The following is an 18,603-nucleotide window of genomic DNA, read 5'->3' as shown; positions in this document are numbered from 1 at the left end:
TTTCTGTGCTGCATCTCTCTGAATATTCATACTGGGTGAGATGGGAGGAGACTGGTGTGGAGCAGAAACACTGGAAGGCATCAGATGGGCTGAATGGCCTCTCTTTCTGCTGTTCATTGAGTGCGTTGCAGAGACAGGAAGGGCCTTAGATAAAGTGTTTCAAACAGAACTGCTTTATTTTAATCAGAGATCCAGAACATTGAACTCTAACTCAGTTAAAGAGATTACAAAAGAAAGTCAACTGTGCCCAATGACCAGGGTTCAATCCTGGGCGAGATCAGCAGCGTCAACAGAATCCGACCCCCGTGAACACCTGCAACACTTGTGAACTTGCACTAGATTTCAGTAGCAGTGATGGTTGTATATTGAGCATACAGCATTTTTAATCTTTCTCCACAGTGTGAATTCGCTGGTGTTTCAGCAGCTGAGATGACGAAGTGAATCCCTTCTTGCACTCAGAGCAGATGAACGGCCTCTCCCCGGTGTGAACTCTCTGGTGCCTCAGCAATTCGGATGACCGAATGAATCCCTTCCCACACTCGGAGCAGGTGTACGGCCTCTCTCCGGTGTGAACTCCCTGGTGTGTCATCAGGTTGGATAACTGTGTGAATCCTTTCCCACACGTTGAGCATGAGAACGGCCTCTCCCCAGTGTGAACTCGCTGGTGCGTCATCAGGTTGAATAACTGAGTGAATCCTTTCCCACACTCTGAGCAGGTGTACGGCTTCTCCCCGGTGTGAACTCTCTGGTGCATTGTCAGGTTAGATAATGCACTGAATCCTTTCCCACACTCAGAGCATGTGTACGGCTTCTCCCCAGTGTGAACTCGCTGGTGTTTCTTCAGGCTGGATAACACAGAGAAGCCTTTCCCACACGTTGAGCAGATGTACGGCCTCTCCCCAGTGTGAACTCGCTGGTGTGTCTTCAGGCTGGATAACTGAGTGAATCCTTTCCCACACATTGAGCAGGAGAACGGCTTCTCACCAGTGTGAACCTGCTGATGCATTGTTAAGCTGGAGAGCTGAGTGAATCCCTTCCCACACGTTGAGCAGGAGAACGGTCTCTGCCCAGTGTGAACTCGCTGGTGTGCCTGCAAGTGGGATGACTGAGCAAAGCCCTTCCCACACTCCGAGCAGGAGAATGGCCTTTCTCCGTATGTACTCGCTGGTGTTGCCTGCAAGTGGGATGACTGAGCAAAGCCCTTTCCACACTCTGAGCACAAGAATGGCCTTTCCCCGGCATGAACTCGCTGGTGTGTCATCTGGCTGGATAACTGAAGGAAACCCTTCCCACACTCAGTGCAGATACATGGCCTCTTCTCTGGGAATTTGTTGGTGAATCAGCAACTGGAATGACCGAGTGAATCCCTTCCCACACTCAGAGCAGGTGAATGGCCTCTCCCCAGTGTGAATTTACTGATGTTGTGTTTGAGATTCGCATGAACAAATCTTCTGCTTGTTGTATCCTGTAAAAGAAATTTACAAAAGTCATCAATAGGTACAGGACAGTATTTCAGCTGAGATTTTAGTCTCTGCAGCGAGCTGTTATAATAATGACAAACACAAGTCATCTTCCATCTGGGAACATTGCAGCATCCAGACTGGCATCAAAATCTCTGGTTGTCTTTCCATCTATAATCAGTAGCAGGAAACCATGGATGAACTGGGAGATCCACTCCCTGCCTTCAAAGGACTGCTGCACACAAATCTGGTTATCCTGATCTGTACAAGAAATCAAAGTATGATCTCTGGAAAGCAATCAGGGATGCCAAGAGGCCTTATAATTAACAACAGCGCATCCCTTCCTGATGAACTTAATGCATTCTATGCACGTTTTGAACAGAAGGGAAGTGGATTGTCACCATCTACCCTGACAGCCTCCAATGCAGCTGAACCTGTGATCACAGTGGAGGACGTAAGATCAGTCTTTTGGAGAGTGAAGACGAGGAAAGCACCTGGCCCAGATGGTGTCCCTGGCTGTGTGCTCAGATCTTGTGCTGATCAGCGGACATATTTAACCTCTCCCTGCTTCAATCTCAGGTTCCCTCCTGTTTTAAGAAGACCACTATCATGCCGGTACCAAAGAAAAGCAAGGTAACATGCCTCAATGACTACCAACCAGTGGCTCTGACATCCACCATCATGAAGTGCTTTGAGAGGTTGGTCATGGCACGTATCAACTCCAGCCTCCCAGACAACCTGGACCCACTACAATTCGCCTATCGATGAAACAGGTCTACAGCGGATGCCATCTCCCTGGCCCTACACTCAGCTCTGGAGCATCTGGACAGTAAAGACACCTACGTTAGACTTTTGTTTATTGACTACAGCTCTGCCTTCAATACAATAATCCCAAGCAAGCTTGTCACCAAACTCCGAGACCTAGGACTCAACATCTCCCTCTGTAACTGGATCCTTGACTTTCTAACAAACAGACCGGCATCAGTGAGGATAGGCAGCAATACCTCCGACACTGGTATCTCACAAGGCTGCATCCTCAGCCCTCTACTCTACTCCCTGTACACTCATGACTGTGTGGCCAGATTCTACTCTAACTCCATTTACAAGTTTGCAGATGACACCATTGTTGCAGGCCGTATCTCAAACAGCCATGAGGCGGAGTACAGGAAGGAGACAGAGAGCTTAGTGGAATGGTGTCATGACAACAATCTTTCCCTCAATGTCAACAAAATGAAAGAGCTGGTCATTGACTTCAGGAAAAGGGGCAGTGTACATGCACTTGTCTGCATCAATGGTGCTGAGGTCAAGAGGGTTGAAAGCTTCAAGTTCCTGGGAGTTAAAATCACCAATAGACTGTCCTGGACAAATCACAGAGACACCACGGCCACGAAAGCTCACCAGCGCCTCTACTTCCTCAGGAGGCTAAAGAAATTTGGCATGTCCCCTTTGACACTCACCAACTTTTATCAATGCACCATAGAAAGCATCCTACCTGATTCATCACAGCTTGGTATGGCAACTGCTCTGCCCAGGACCGCAAGAAACTGCAGAGAGTTGTGGACACAGCCCAGCGCATCACGGACACCAGCCTCCCCTCCTTGGACTCTGTCTTCACCTCTCGCTGCCTTGCTGAAGCAGCCAGCATAATCAAAGACCCCACCCACCCAGTCATTCTCTCCTCTCCCATCGGGCAGAAGATACAGGAGCCTGAGAGCACGTACCACCAGGCTCAAGGACAGCTTCTACCCTGCTGTGATAAGACTATTGAACGGTTCTCTTTTACTATGAGATGGACTCTGACCTCACGATCTACCTTGTTGTGACCTTGAACCTTATTGCTCTGCACTTTCTCTGTAGCTGTGACACTTTACTCCGTACTGTTATTGTTTTTACCTGTACTACCTCAATGTACTCTGTACTAACTCAATATAACTGCACTGTGTAATGAATTGACCTGTCCGATCGGTATGCAAGACAAGTTTTTCACTGTACCTTGGTACAAGTGACAATAATAAACCAATACCAATACCAAAATACCAAGCGAATGCCCCACGCAGTGCCGAGAGACATTCACTGTTTGTAAGTGGCTCCTTTTAACAAGATTCACTCAGCTCGGACCTCACAAGCGGACGCAGAGTTGGGAATTTATTTTCGGGGACACAAGAGTGATTTTGGAGATCGTAGGGGGGGGGGGCTTCAGCTTCACATATTGACGGGAGAAGTGCTTCTGAGGAGTGGAGAGGAAATTTGATCGCGGTATATAAAAAAAGGATCGTTTTGTGTGCAGTGTAACGAGGAGATGGCCAGTGGACACGAGGTTTAAATATTTTTGCAAAATAATCCAAGGCGGTGCCAGCGTTTCGGCGCTGCAAGATCTCCTTTGTTTTGTCTCTCTCTCTCTCTGTCTCCCCCTCTCTCTCCCAATGCTCTCCCGGCTGCCGGATCGAACACCCGACCAGGCGGCGACGCTGTGGCCCTTCCCCCGTCAGAGACATCGCCTTTGCCCCCGCTCCAGCCTCCTCTCCCCGCACAACTGAAAACTCTATTCACCCAGCTCGACTGAAGGCTCCTCCGTTCGGAAGCCGGAACCAGCTCCTCCCGCCGCAGAACCGCACCTCCCGTCTGCATTAAAACAGGACAATCCCAGAGCAGGAGGGACAAGCGGCTGAGCACAGCGGGGCGGGCAGCAGCGGTCCCGGCAGAGGGGGAAATCGTGTCGGGCCCTGCGTCAGATTTGCTCAAGGCCGGGACCCAGATCTGGAAGGGAGGGGGAGCAGGGGGAGGGCGGAGGAGAGAGGGAAGTGGGAGGGCAGAGAGGGAGAAGGAGGAGAAAGGGGGAGAGGAGGAGAGAGGGGGAGGGGGGAGAGAGGGGGGAGAGGGGGGAGAGAGGGAGAGCGGGAGAGAGCGAGGGAGAGAGGGAGGGAGGGAGGGAGGGAGAGAGGGAGGGAGGGAGAGAGGGAGGGAGTGAGGGAGAGAGGGAGGGAGGGAGGGAGAGAGGGAGGGAGGGAGGGGAGGGAGGGAGGGAGGGAGGGAGGGAGGGAGAGAGGGAGGGAGGGAGGGAGGGAGAGAGGGAGGGAGGGAGGGAGGGGGGGAGAGGGGGAGAGGGGAGAGGGGGAGAGGGGGAGGGAGGGAGGGAGGGGGGAGAGAGGGAGGGAGGGGGGAGAGAGGGAGGGAGGGGGGAGAGAGGGAGGGAGGGGGGAGAGAGGGAGGGAGGGAGGGGGAGGGGGGGAGAGAGGGAGGGAGGGAAGGGGGAGAGAGGGAGGGGGGAGAGAGGGAGGGAGGGGGGAGAGAGGGGGGAGGGGGGAGAGAGGGGGGAGGGGGGAGAGAGGGAGGGAGGGGGGGAGAGAGGGAGGGAGGGGGGGAGAGAGGGAGGGAGGGGGGGAGAGAGGGAGGGAGGGGGAGAGAGAGGGAGGGAAGGGGGAGAGGGGGAGGGGGAGAGGGAGGGAGGGGGAGGGGGAGAGGGAGGGAGGGGGAGGGGGAGAGGGAGGGAGGGAGAGGGGGTTTGAGGGGGAGGGTGAGAGGGGGAGGGAGGGATGGGGGAGGAGGTGGAGGGGAGAAAGAGGAGTGAGGGAGCCGGGACCGCCCCAACATGACGTCCCGTGAAGTTTCTGCAGGTCCGCACTGGATCCATAGCCCCACCTCGGGGCCAAACACCACAGCCCGGGTGTGGATAAACCCACCTGCCGCCGGGAGCCGTGCGTGGGGAAGGTCCCGTCCTTGGGACCACACGCTCCGTGCAAACACAGGGAACTACACCCGCTGTAATCCGGGGCGGTACATACCGCGGGGGAGAGGCTGGGGGTGGTGGGGGGAAAGACACGGGGTGGAGGGGAGCGTGGGGGGCGGCCGCTACTGGAATCCGGAGCAACAGTCGGCTGGAGGAATTGGGCCGCCTGAGCGGCGTCTGTGGGAGGGAAGGAAGCGCCGACACCCTGCACCGGGGGTGGGGAGGGGAGGCGGCGGGTGTGAAGAGGAGGGAGGGGCGGGGGAGGAGGCGGAGGAGGGAAATGGGAGGAGGGGAGGGGGAGCGGAGGGAGGCGAGCAGAGGGAGGGAGGGGTGAGTGGGGTGGAGTTTGCAGGCAGTGCAGGTGGGTGATGGATGGGAGCAGGCAGAGAAAAAATGAGAGACATGGAGGTGGGGGGCGGAGGGGAGGGGAGGGGGAGGAGAAGGGGTAAGAGGATGACGACGAGGAGAGGAGAAGGAAGGGGAGGAGGGAGTGGGAGGAGGGGAGGAGCAGGGGCGGGGGAAGGAGGTGGTGGGGGAAGAGGAGAGGAAGGGGTGGGGAGGGGGGAGGAGGAGATAAGATAAGATATCTTATTAGTCACATGTACATCGAAACACACAGTGAAATACATCTTTGCGTAGAGTGTTCTGGGGCAGCCCGCAAGTGTCTCCACGCTTCCGGCACCAACATAGCAAGCCCACAACTTCCTAACCCGTACGTCTTTGGAACGTGGGAGGAAACCGGAGCACTTGGAGGAAACCCACGCAGACACGGGGAGAATGTACAGACTCCTTACAGACAGCAGCCGGAAATTGAACCCGGGTCACTGGTGCTGCAATAGCATTACGCTAACCGCTGCACCACCGTGCCCGCAGAGGGGGGAGGAGGAGTATAACGCAACATAACTGCACTGTGTAATGAATTGACCTGTACGATCGGTGTGTAAGACACGTTTTTCACTGGACCTCGGTACAAGTGACAATAATAAACCAACACCAATAAGGGGAGAGAAACAAAAACAGAGGAGCAGGTGGAGCCAGAGGTGGAGACAAGATGGTCAGTTGGTTTATTTACTGAGCAACAGTGAAAAGCTTTGTTTTGCATTGGTCTTGGCTCACTCAACTATCCTCATAAGACATGCTCTCCAATCCAGGCAATATCCAGATATTCTCCTCTGCACCCTCTCTAAAGCTTCCAACATCCTTTCTACAATGAGGCGACCAGAACTGAACATAATACTCCAAGTGTGGTGTCACCAGAGTTCTATAGAGCTGCAACATCACCTCGCGGATCGTGAACTCAATACCCTGACTAATGAAGGCCAACACTCCATCATATGCCTTCTTAACACTATCAACCTGCGTGGTACTAGGGAACCATTCAATAGTCTTATAACAGCAGGATAGAAGCTGTCCTTGAGCCTGGTGGTACGCGCTTCCAGTCTTTTGTATCTTCTGCCCGATGGGAGGGGGGAGAAGAGAGAATGTACAGGTTGGGTGGGGTCTTTGATTATGTCGACTGCTTTACCAAGGCAGCTGGAAGTGTTGACAAGAGTCCATAGAGGGGAGGCTGGTTTCCGCGATGCGCTAGGCTGTGTCCACAACTCTCTGCAGTTTCTTGTGGTCCCGGGTAAAGCAGTTGCCATAACAAGCCGTGGTGCATCCAGGTAGGATGCTTTCTATGGTGCATTGATAAAAATTGGTGAGGGGCAAAGGGGATATGCCAAATTTCTTTAGCCTCCTGAGGAAGTAGAGGCACTGGTGAGCTTTCTTGCCCATGGCATCTCCGTGGTTGGACCAGGACAGGCTATTGGTGATGTTCACTCCTAGGAACATGAAACTCTCAACCCTCTCTACCTCAGCACCATTGATGTAGACAGGTGCATGTGCACCGCCCCCCTTCCTGAAGTCAATGACCAACTCTTTTGTTTGCTGACATTGAGGTAAGGTTGTTGTCATAACACCATTCCACTGAGCTATCTCCTTCCTGTACTCTGACTCATTGTTGTTTGAGATATGGCCTACAGCGGTGGTATCACCTGCAAACTTGTAGATGTAGTTAGAGCTGAATCTAGCCACACAGCCGTGAGCGTATAGGGAATAGAGTTGGGGCCTGAGGACGCAGCCTTGTGGGGCACCAGTGTTGAGAATAATTGTGCCGGAGGTATTGCTGCCTATCCTCACTGATTGCGGTCTGTTGGTCAGGAAGTCAAGGATCCAGCGGCAGAGGGAGGTGTTGAGTCCCAGGTCTTGGAGTTTGGTGACAGGTTTGCTTGGAATTATAGCATTGAACTCTCACTAAAGGACTGAACATGCCTTGTGCAGTTTCAAAACAGATACTGCCTTAAATTCACCAGAGAGGCCTGAAGCCAGATCACCGATATCACTTGTATCAGGTGCGGGGGTGTTGGGGGAAGGAGAATTTTGCATCGCAACCACACTTAAGAGCTACCAGTACCAGCATCAACATGCAAGGTTACAAACACTTTTGTCTTCAGCTTCACATCCTTGCCTGGATAACATTCGCCAACTCAAGTGAGGTACTTCAGCAGACCCTGGGAGAAATACTTTGAAGGGTACGATGCAGGGAGAAGTTAAATCAGGACCAAACATTGTTAGCGAGCACCCATAAAACTTAGGCCAGGCACGGTAGTGTAGCAGTTAGCGTAACACTTTACAGCGCCAGCGACCCGGGTTCAAATCCAGCCACTGTCTGTAAGGAGTTTGTACATTCTCCACGTGTGTCTGTGTGGGTTTCCTCCGGGTGCTCCGTTTCCTCCCACATTCCAAAGACGTACGGGTTAGGAAGTTTGTGGGCATGCTATGTTGGCACTGGAAGCGTTGGCAACACTTGCCGGCTGCCCCCCCAGAACACCATGCAAAAAAAATGCATTTCACTGTGTGTCTCGATGTATTGTTGACTAATAAACTCATCTTGGAGGAAGATAGGCAGTACAAAGAGGTGAGAGGGAGGAGGGGGTGAGGCGGGGCAGGGAGGTGCTCGATGGAACCAAGGTGAAGTGGGAGATGAGGGGCAGATGGGGGCAGGCTGGGAAGGGTGGAGGTTAGAGACAGAAGCTGGTGGGTGACAGGTGAAATCTTGCTCCTACTCTTTCCGAACACTTGGACTAATATCCCTTTCAGTGTGTTTTACCCTGGTGCCTCGTACTTTTGAGGCAAACAAAACGACACATTTTATATCCTGGTGGAAAAGGCAGTTTATTCACACACACACACACACACACACACACACAGAGTCAGGCATGCAATACTTAGACTCTCCATCCCAGTCCATGGGGAGAACGCACAAACTCCTTACAGACAGCGGCTGGAATTGAACCCGGGTCGCTGGTGCTGTAATAGTGTTACGCCAACCGCTATACTACCACACCTGCCCGCTACAGTCCTGATGCAGGGTCTTGACCCAACGGGGAGACCACCCCTTTGCCTGACTCGCTGAGATCCCCCAGCGGAAGGCAAACTACTGGAGGAACTCAGCAGGCCAGGCATCACTACATTGTGTCAATGACTGTACTGGTGCCGACTCCCGCAGAACTCGTCAATGTTATCACCTTCCACCCCAAGCACAAATAGACTTGAGCCGTTTCCGTCACCACTCTCCCTTTCCTGGATTCTGTCCCCAGCTCAGCAGACAAATTATCCACTGACATTCGATATAAAGCTATTGACCCCACCCCCTCCCTCGTGAGGACACCATCCCCTTCTCTTAGCTTCTCTGCAGCAAACTAACATTTTGCAATTCATGCACAAGCACTCCCGAGTCCCTCTGCTCAACGACAGCAGGCTGCAATCTTTCACCATTTAAGTAATAATCTGATCTATTTTTCCTTTGGAAGTGGATGACCTCGCATTTACCAGCAGTGTTCTCCATCTGCCAGACCCTTGCCCACTCATTTAACCTATCGATATCTCTCTGCAGACTCTCCGCATCCTCTGCTCCATCTATTTCTTGGTTTATTGCCTGTGCCACTGGAATGTTATTATTTGGTGGCCTATAGACAACTCCCACCTGTTACTTTTTCCCCCTTACTATTCCAAAGGGCAGGCACGGTAGTGTAGCAGTTAGCGCCAGTGACCTGGGTTCAATTCCGGCCACTGTCTGTAAGGAGTTTGTACGTTCTCCCCGTGTCTGCGTGGGTTTCCTCCGGGTGCTCCGGTTTCCTCCCACATTCCAAAGACGTACAGGTGAGGAAGCTGTAGGCATGCTGTGTTGGCACCAGAAGCATGGTGACACTTGCGGGCTACTCCCAGAACACTACGCAAAAAGATACATTTCACTGTGTGTTTCGATGTACACGTGATTAATAAAGAAATCTTGTCTTGTCTTGTCCCCACCGTGTCTGTTCTCAAGGTGAGGCCTTCAGGGCACCTGAGACAGCCGCCTTTTGCAGGAAAACAATGCTCCCTCTGTGCTGTGGGTGATGAGAGACCTCACACACTCCAATTTCCCCACTTCTGCTCTCATCCCCTTTCTCCCCAACACCAACTCCCACCCCTCCTGCCCCACCCTCCCGAGTCCCCTTGTCATCCAGTTTGTTCCCCTCCCACAACTGTTTCTTTTTACCCACCTTGTTCTCAGATTCCAGCATCATTGAGACCCCTGCACCTTATTGTCTGCCTGCACTGCACTTACCTTGTAACTGGAGAACTATATTCTGTGTTCTGTTACTGCTTTTCCCTTGTACTACCTCAATGCGGTGAAATGATCTGTATGGACGTCATGGCTTGGTACGGCAACTGCTCTGCCCAGGACCGCAAGAAACTGCAGAGAGTTGTGGACACAGCCCAGCGCATCACGGACACCAGCCTCCCCTCCTTGGACTCTGTCTTTACCTCTCGCTGCCTTGGTGAAGCAGCCAGCATAATCAAAGACCCCACCCACCCGGGTCATTCTCTCTTCTCTCCTCTTCCATCGGGTAGAAGATAGAGCCTGAGGGCACATACCACCAGGCTCAAGGACAGCTTCTACCCCACTATGATAAGACTATTGAACGGTTCCCTTATACGATGAGATGGATTCTGATCTACGACCTACCTTGTTGTGACCTTGCACCTTATTGCACTGCACTTTCTCTGCAGCTGTGACACTTGACTCTGCACTGTTATTGTTTTTACCTGCACTACCTCAATGCACTCTGTACTAACTCAATGTAACTGCACTGTGTAATGAATTGACTTGTACAATCAGTATGCAAGACTGTCCTCAGTACAAGTGACAATAATAAACCAAGACTAATGCAAAACAAAGTTTTTCACTGTACCTCGGTAAATAAACCAACTGACCATCTTGTGTCTGCACTTCCCACCTTCCAGCCTCTGTCTCTACCTCTGGCTCCACCTGCTCTTTTTTGTTTCTCTCCCCTTATTAGTATTGGTTTATTATTGTCACTTGTACCGAGGTACAGTGAAAAACGTGTCTTACACACCAATCGTACAGGTCAATTCATTACACAGTGCAGTTACATTGCGTTACACTCCTCCTCCCCCCTCTCCTCCCCCCTCTGCAGGCACGGTAGTGTAGCTGTTAGCGCAACACTATTACAGCGTCAGAGACCTGGGTTCAATTCCCGCCGCTGTCTGTAAGGAGTTTGTACGTTCTCCCCGTGTCTGCGTGGGTTTCCTCCGGGTGCTCCGGTTTCCTCCCACATTCCAAAGACATATGGGTTGGGAAATTGTGGGCATGCTATGTCAGTGCCGGAAGCGTGGAGACACTGGTGGGCTGCCCCCAGAACTCTGTACACAAAACATACATTTCACTGTGTTTCGATGTACATGTGACTCATAAAGATATCTTCAATCTGAAAAAAAAAGTAGTTAAACACCATTACTCTCTCCCCGAGGCTTGATGGATGTCACAGAAAGATACAGCACAGAAACAGGCCGACACAGTCCACAACTCCACACTGATCCCACATTCATCCTTTTTTTAAAATTCTCCCGACATTCTTGTCAACTTTCCCCAACTTGTCCCACTCACCAAGGGCAATTTACAGCAGCCAAGTCACCTACCAACCAGCATGTCTTTGGGACGTGGGAGGAAACAGTCACAGGGAGAACCCACACACAGGCAATACCCAAGATCTGGATTGAACCTGGGCTCCTGTCACTGCAAGGTAGCAGCTCTATTAGCTGTGCTGCTCTAACATCTGGGACAAGACCCCTGCTGAGCTCTTGTCTTTGCCAGCAATCTGCTGAAAGTCCTGCAGGAAATTCCGGGGGAAGCTCTTCACCCACACAGTTCAACAATGTGGAACGTGTCACCACACGGAGGGATGGAGGTGAACGACAGCAATGCATTGAATGGGAAGCCGAATGAGCACAGAGCTCGTAGAGCTGCTGCCTCACATTGACAATGTTCAATCCCGACCTCAGGTGTTGACTGTGTGGAGTTTGCACCTTCTCCCTGTGACTGTGTGGGTTTCCTCCCACATCCCAAGGGGTGTGGGCTGAAAGGTTATTAAAGTACTATAAGTAGTCCCAAATGCATAGGTGATTGGAAAGAATCTGCTGGTGGTGGGGGTGAAGCAGGGTGTGATCAATGCAAATGTGGGCAGAATTTTAAAAATGTTTCAATGCAGGATAAGAATAAATGACTGGTTGATAATCAGTGCAGATTCAGTGAGTCAAAGGGCCCATTTCTGTGCTGCATCTCTCTATTCCTCTGAATATTCATACTGGGTGAGATGGGAGGAGGCTGGTGTGGAGCAGAAACACTGGAAGGCATCAGATGGACTGAATAGCCTCTCTTTCTACTGTTCATTGTGTGCATTGCAGAGACAGGATGGGCCTTAGATAAAGTGTTTCAAACAGAACTGCTTTCTTTTAATCATAGATTCAGTACATTGAACTCTAACTCAGTTAAAAAGATTACAAAAGAAAATCAACTGTGCCCAATGACCAGGGTTCAATCCTGGGCAAGATCAGCAGCGTCGACAGAATCTGACCTCTGTAAACATTTGCAACAGTTGTGAATTTCCACCAGATTTCAGTAGCAGTGATGGTTGTATCTTGAGCATACAGCATGTTTAATCTTTCTCCGCAGTGTGAACTCGCTGGTGTTTCAGCACGTCAGATGAGCAAGTGAATCCCTTCCCACACTCGGAGCAGGTGTATGGCCTTTCCCCAGTGTGAACCCGCTGGTGTGTCAGCAAATGGGTCGACTGAGTGAATCCCTTCCCACACTCAGAGCAGGTGTACGGCCTCTCCCCGGTGTGAACTCGGCGGTGTTTCTGCAGATCAGATGAATGGGTGAATCGCTTCCCACACATTGAGCAGGAGAGCGGTTTCTCTCCAGTGTGAACTCGCTGGTGTTTCATCAAGTAGGATGACAGACAGAATCCCTTCCCACACGTCGAGCAGATGTACAGCCTCTCCCCAGTGTGAACTCTCTGGTGTGTCAGCAAATGGGTTGACTGAGTGAATCCCTTCCTGCACTTGGAGCAGGTGTACGGCCTCTCCCCAGTGTGAACCCGCTGGTGTGTCAGCAGCTCAGATGACTGAGTGAATCCCTTCCCGCACTCAGGGCATTTGTACGGCCTCTCCCCAGTGTGAACTCTCTGGTGTGACAGCAAATGGGATGAATGAGTGAATCCCTTCCCACACTCAGAGCAGGTGTACGGCCTCTCCCCAGTGTGAACTCGCTGGTGCGTTATCAGGTTGGATAACTGAGTGAAGCCTTTCCCACATGTTGAGCAGGAAAATGGCCTCTCCCCAGTGTGAACTCGCTGGTGTGTCAGCAAGTTGGACGACTTAGCAAAGCGCATACCACACGCCGAGCAGGGGAATGGCCTTTCCCCAACGTGAACTCGCTGGTGCGTCATCAGGCTGGATAACTGAGTGAATCCCTTACCACACGTTGAGCAGGAGAACAGCCGCTCCTCAGTGTGAACACATCGGTGTGTCAGCAGGTGGGCTGACTGAAGGAAGCCCTTCCCACACTCAGTGCAGATACATGGCCTCTTCTTTGTGAATTTGTTGGTGAATCAGCAACTGGAATGATTGAGTGAATCCCTTCCCACACTCAGAGCAGGTGAACGGCCTCTCCCCGGTGTGAATTTGCTGATGTTGTGTTTGAGATTCCCATAAACAAATCCTCTGCTTGTTGTAGCCTGTAAAAGAAATTTACAAAAGTCATCAATAGGTACAGGACAGTATTTCAGCTGAGATTCTAGTCTCTGTAGCGAGCTGTTATAATAATGACAAACAGAAGCTTGAGGAACGTCATCTTCCATCTCGGAACATTGCAGCATCCAGACTGGCATCAAAATCTCTGGTTGTCTTTCCATCTATAATCAGAATGGGCCATTTCTGCCACTTCCCTTTGTTCTACCCATTGCAAAACAGTTTTGGGGTCTCAAAAGGCAAGGACTCTGAACACAGACTAGGCAGTAAAATGATTTACTTACAAAAGACGAGCGGGAAGTATGCTAACGGGAATAACACACACACACACACATGCACGGTTTATAGCAAGTGTGGAAAATCGTAATGGGGTAAAAGACACACAACACAAACAAACTAGGCACATACAATGAAGGAAAAGCAATACAATACCTGCCACACCTTAACTCAGTGCAGGCACATCACTATGCTACTGGGGAGACTAACAAAAATGCTCCCAACCCTTTAACCGTGCCACCTCACCAACGATTTCTCCAGCGCCATTCCACGGTACTCGGCCTGGAGTGAAGCATGGTGGTCCCTCGAAGCTGGCAAAGAGAGAGAGCCGATCACATGTGGCGCTCTTTGTAGTGCTGGAGGGCTGGGGATGCAGCCAGTTAATTTACAAAGGCCAATGGCCCGGTGCCAGCAAGGACTAATCGATTACAAAGGCCAATGGTAAGGTATGCGCTGATGTGTAAGGCGGGGCCAATCCTTGATTGGCAGTGGTGTGTCTTCTGACCAGGTAGGGGGCAGTGCTGTCACGTGACAGCCACGACCCTCCACAATACACTCACCTACTCTGCCACTGAAATCAATGTGTTTTATGTCTTTCACTGTTAAAAGTGGTATCAAACCCAAAACATTACCTCTTTCTGCAGATGGAGACACAAGAGACTGCAGATGCTGGAAATCTGAAGCAACACATAAGGGAGCTGGAGGAACTCAAAGTGGGTCAGGCAGCATCTATGGAGGGAAGTAAACTGTCACAGTTACAGAGAAAGTGTAGTGCAGGGAGACAGGTAGATCGTGAGGTCAGAGTCCATCTCATTGTACAATGGAACCGTTCAATAGTCTTATCACAGTGGGATAGAAGCTGTCCTTGAGCCTGGTGGTACGTGCCCTCAGGATAATTGAACGTGAAGGGTAGATGAATTAGACTCACTTGTTGGAGATTGTCATTGTGTGGCAGTTTTGTGGTCCAAATGTTACCTGCCACTTAATATTCCAGAACAGATGTGTTAGATACCATTCTATATCCAGACAGAATAGAACATGAAGAAGGGGCCGAGGACATGAACATAGTGAGTTGTAAAATAACCATAAGTGACAAGGATTTTTGTTTCTTCAACACAGTGTTAACTGACACAATTTAGCCACATGGGTAAATTACTTCCACAATACATGTTTTTATTCACTGATAGTTGGACTTAGTCCCTTTTTTGACCTCAGTCCCAACTACAGCTGCGATCTCCAATGATTTGGACATCAGCAGTGTCTGGAGGCCGATCCCAATCTCAGTTTGCTCATCTGTGTTTCCGGACTGCCTGCAAAGCAAAGGCAAAGTGCTTTTTGGAGCAGAATCAATGGCCGCATTTATACTCACAATCCCCAGGGCTCCAGAAACGGTCCCAGCAAAACAGTCATTCACCAGCCGGGGCCTGGAGTCCACCTTGGGCCGGGCCGGCAGAGAAAGCAGCAAAATCAAAAAATCTGTAGGTGCCGGAAATCTGAAATAAAAATAGAAAATGCTGGACACGGGTCAGACAGCATCTGTGGGAAGAGAAACAAATAATGTTTCAGGTTGGAAACCCTTGTCAGAACCAAGAAAGTGAGGAAAACAAGTTTTAAATTGCAGAAAAGATGGGGAAGGGATAAATACACCATTAAACCCACAGGAAGTGGGAACAGGAGTAGAACATTCAGCATCTCAAGCCTGCTCTGCCATTCAGCAGGATCATGGCTGACTTTCCTGCCGTCTCCCCATAACCCTTGATTCCCTGACTGATTAGGAATCTATCTCAACCTGAAATATATCCAAAAAATCTGCCACACAGTTTCTCTGTTGCAAGATGTTGCAAACACTCAAGCTTCTGAGAGAGAAATTCCTCTTGTCTCATTTTTAAATGGGCACCAGTAAATTTCTCTTTCATCAGGCTATGCTAACTCTGCTCAATAAGTTATGATTTTTTCAAACAATTCAATTAGGTAAACGGGCACTCTCCAAACTAAAACATTAACTCTGTTTCTCTTTCCACAGATGCTGCCTGACCTGCTGAATTGTCCAGCAGTTTCTGGTTTTACTTCGGATTCTGGCATCTGCAATTTCTCTTTAAAATTGGGGCAGAGAGAACATTTCCGATTGAGAATGTCTCCAGCAACCCTGGCCTCACCCTTAGTTTACAAACCTGTCAGTGATCGAGATGAATGAGGGCAGGTAGAGAGAGAGAGAAATCAAACACAAAGAGATATTCACTCAGACGACTGAGTGAATCCCTTCCCGCACTCAGAGCAGGTGTACGGCTTCTCCCCAGTGTAAACTCGCTGGTGTGACATCAAGTCGTAGAACTGAAGGAATCCCTTCCCGCACGTCGAGCAGATGAACGGCCTCTCCCCGTCAGTGATCGAGATGAATGAGGGCAGGTAGAGAGAGAAATCAAACACAAAGAGATATTTTATTAACTGTGAAACACATGCTGCAGCTGTTGCTGGAACCACAGGCCTCGGCAACAGTTCTGGCCCACATTTCGCAGCGTGAACATTGCCTTGTCTCCAACTGCCTTTGTTAGTCTATTCACCAGAAAGGTCGATAAAACATAGAGCGAGGCTGGGGTTGCCCAAGTGAAGCCAATCAGAGATGCTCCCTTTCCCCCTCCCCATCTATCCCTCCCCCTCCCCTCCATTCCTCCTTCCCACCCCCCATCTATTCCTCCCTCCCCCACCCCAATCTGTCCCTCCCTCCCCTAAACACCAGCTCTCCCTCCCCCATCCCCCATATCCCTCCCTCTCACCCCCCAACATCCCTTCCATCCCCACATCCATCACTCCCCACCCACCGTCTGTCCCACCAACAATCCCTCCCTCCCTCCCTCCCTCCCAACCCCCCATCAATCCCTCCCCCAGCCCCGCCTATCCCACCCACCCCATATATCCCTCCCCCACCCAAACCTCTCTGCAAGGTACTTTTGCTCTCTCCCAGTCCTTTCTTTTATATTATATTCATTTTCTCGGAGATCGAGGGATTTACAGATTTTTAAAAAATATTTTATTGTCCTTTATGATTATCTGTGCCATGATTGTTCTCCTGGTCTCCTTGTATTACATGTACAAACATTGATGTTATATTTTAATCTGTATTAATTTGAAAACTAATAAAAAGTTTTTAAAAAAAGAAATTTGGCATGTCGCCTTTGACACTCACCAACTTTTATCGATGCACCATAGAAAGCATCCTACCTGGATGCATCACGGCTTGGTACGGCAACTGCTCTGCCTGGGACCGCAAGAAACTGCAGAGAGTTGTGGACACAGTCCAGCGCGTCACGGACTCCAGCCTCCCTTCCTTGGACTCTGTCTTTACCTCTCGCTGCCTTGCCGAAGCAGCCAGCATAATCAAAGACCCCACCCACCCGGGTCATTCTCTCTTCTCCCCTCTCCCACCGGGCAGAAGATACAGGAGCCTGAGGGCACGTACCACCAGGCTCAAGGACAGCTTCTACCCCACTGTGATAAGACTATTGAACGGTTCCCTTATACGATGAGATGGATTCTGATCTACGATCTACCTTGTTGTGACCTTGCACCTTATTGCACTGCACTTTCTCTGTCGCTGTGACACTTTACTCTGTACTGTTATTGTTTTTACCTGTACTACCTCAATGCACTCTGTACTAACTCAATATAACTGCACTGTGTAATGAATTGACCTGTACTAACAGTATGCAAGACAAGTTTTTCACTGTACCTCGGTACAAGTGACAATAATAAACCAATACCAATACCAAAATACCAAGCCGAATGCCCCAACGCAGTGCCGAGAGACATTCACTGTTTGTAAGTGGCTCCTTTTAACAAGATTCACTCAGCTCGGACTTCACAAGCGGACGCAGAGTTGGGAATTTATTTTCCGGGACACATGCGAGTGATTCCGGAGATCGGGGTCGGGTTCAGCTTCACATATTGACGGGTGAAGTGCTTCTGAGGAGTGGAGAGTATTAAAAAAATCGTTTTGTGTGCAGAGTAACGAGGAGATGGCTCCGGGACCAGTGGACACCAGGTTTAAATACTTTTGCAAAATAATCCAAGGCGGTGCCAACGTTTTGGCGCTGCAAGATCTCCTTTGTTTTGTCTCTGTCTCCCTCTCTCTGTCTGTCTCCCCCTCTCTCTCCCAATGCTCTCCCGGCTGCCGGATCGAACACCCGACCAGGCGGCGACGCTGTGGCCCTTCCCCCGGCAGAGACATCGCCTTTGCCCCCGCTCCAGCCTCCTCTCCCCGCACAACTGAAAACTCTATTCACCCAGCTCGACTGAAGGCTCCTCCGTTCGGAAGCCGGAACCAGCTCCTCCCGCCGCAGAACCGCACCTCCCGTCTGCATTAAAACAGGACAATCCCAGAGCAGGAGGGACAAGCGGCTGAGCACAGCGGGGCGGGCAGCAGAGGTTCCGGCAGAGGGGGAAATCGTGTCGGGCCCTGCGTCAGATTTTGCTCAAGGCCCGGGACCCAGATCTGGAGGGGAGGAGGAGCAGCGGGAGGGCGGAGGGGAGAGGGAGGAGAGAGGGAAGGGGGAGGGCAGTGAGGAGGAAGGGGAGGGGAGGGCAGAAGGGAGGGAGGGGAAAGGAGCAAGGGGGTAGGGAAGGGAGGAAGGCGGAGTGCGAAGGGCAGAGAGAGGGTGGAGAAGGAGAGGGGGAGGGGGAGGGCAGAGGGAAGGGGAGGGCTGAGGAGTGAGGGAGCCGGGACTGCCCCAACATACCGTCCCGTGAAGTTTCTGCAGGTCCGCACTGGATCCAAGGTAGATCGTGAGGTCAGAGTCCATCTCATCGTATAAGGGAACCGTTCAATCACAGCGGGGTAGCAGGTGTCCTTGAGCCTGGTGGGACGTGCCCTCAGGCTCCTGTATCTGGGATTGGGAGTTCTGGGAGCCTGTCCGAGTCCCCTGACCCTCCTGTAGACACAGGTCTGTAGACACTGCGCGGGGTGGAAGACTCACTTCAGTACTTTAGGGTCCTGAGGTCACTGTA

The 18,603-nt window shown here is 51.1% G+C and overlaps 1 protein-coding gene and 1 pseudogene across 2 annotated transcripts in view; both read right to left on the bottom strand.

The window, feature by feature from the left end:
• The window catches only part of LOC127576556 (zinc finger protein 229-like), a 67,256-nt gene extending 48,891 nt beyond the window's left edge, over positions 1-18,365 (bottom strand). The window contains exon 1 of one of the 2 annotated variants that reach the window (XM_052027101.1): positions 17,883-18,365. The gene's annotated coding sequence lies outside the window, so the exon portion shown is untranslated. Of the gene's footprint in view, positions 1-4,010; positions 4,191-17,882 lie in introns of those variants that run through there. The other variant, XM_052027099.1, reaches the window with a different exon arrangement.
• On the bottom strand, positions 163-17,893 carry LOC127576617 (zinc finger protein 585A-like; annotated as a pseudogene).
• Positions 18,366-18,603: the final 238 nt, after the last annotated feature.

This window comes from Pristis pectinata, chromosome 12, assembly GCF_009764475.1.
Source record: "Pristis pectinata isolate sPriPec2 chromosome 12, sPriPec2.1.pri, whole genome shotgun sequence".
NCBI classification, from domain to species: Eukaryota; Metazoa; Chordata; class Chondrichthyes; order Rhinopristiformes; family Pristidae; genus Pristis; species Pristis pectinata.
The sequence above is the reverse complement of the archived record's forward strand: the minus strand, read 5'-3'. Positions and strand labels throughout refer to the sequence as shown.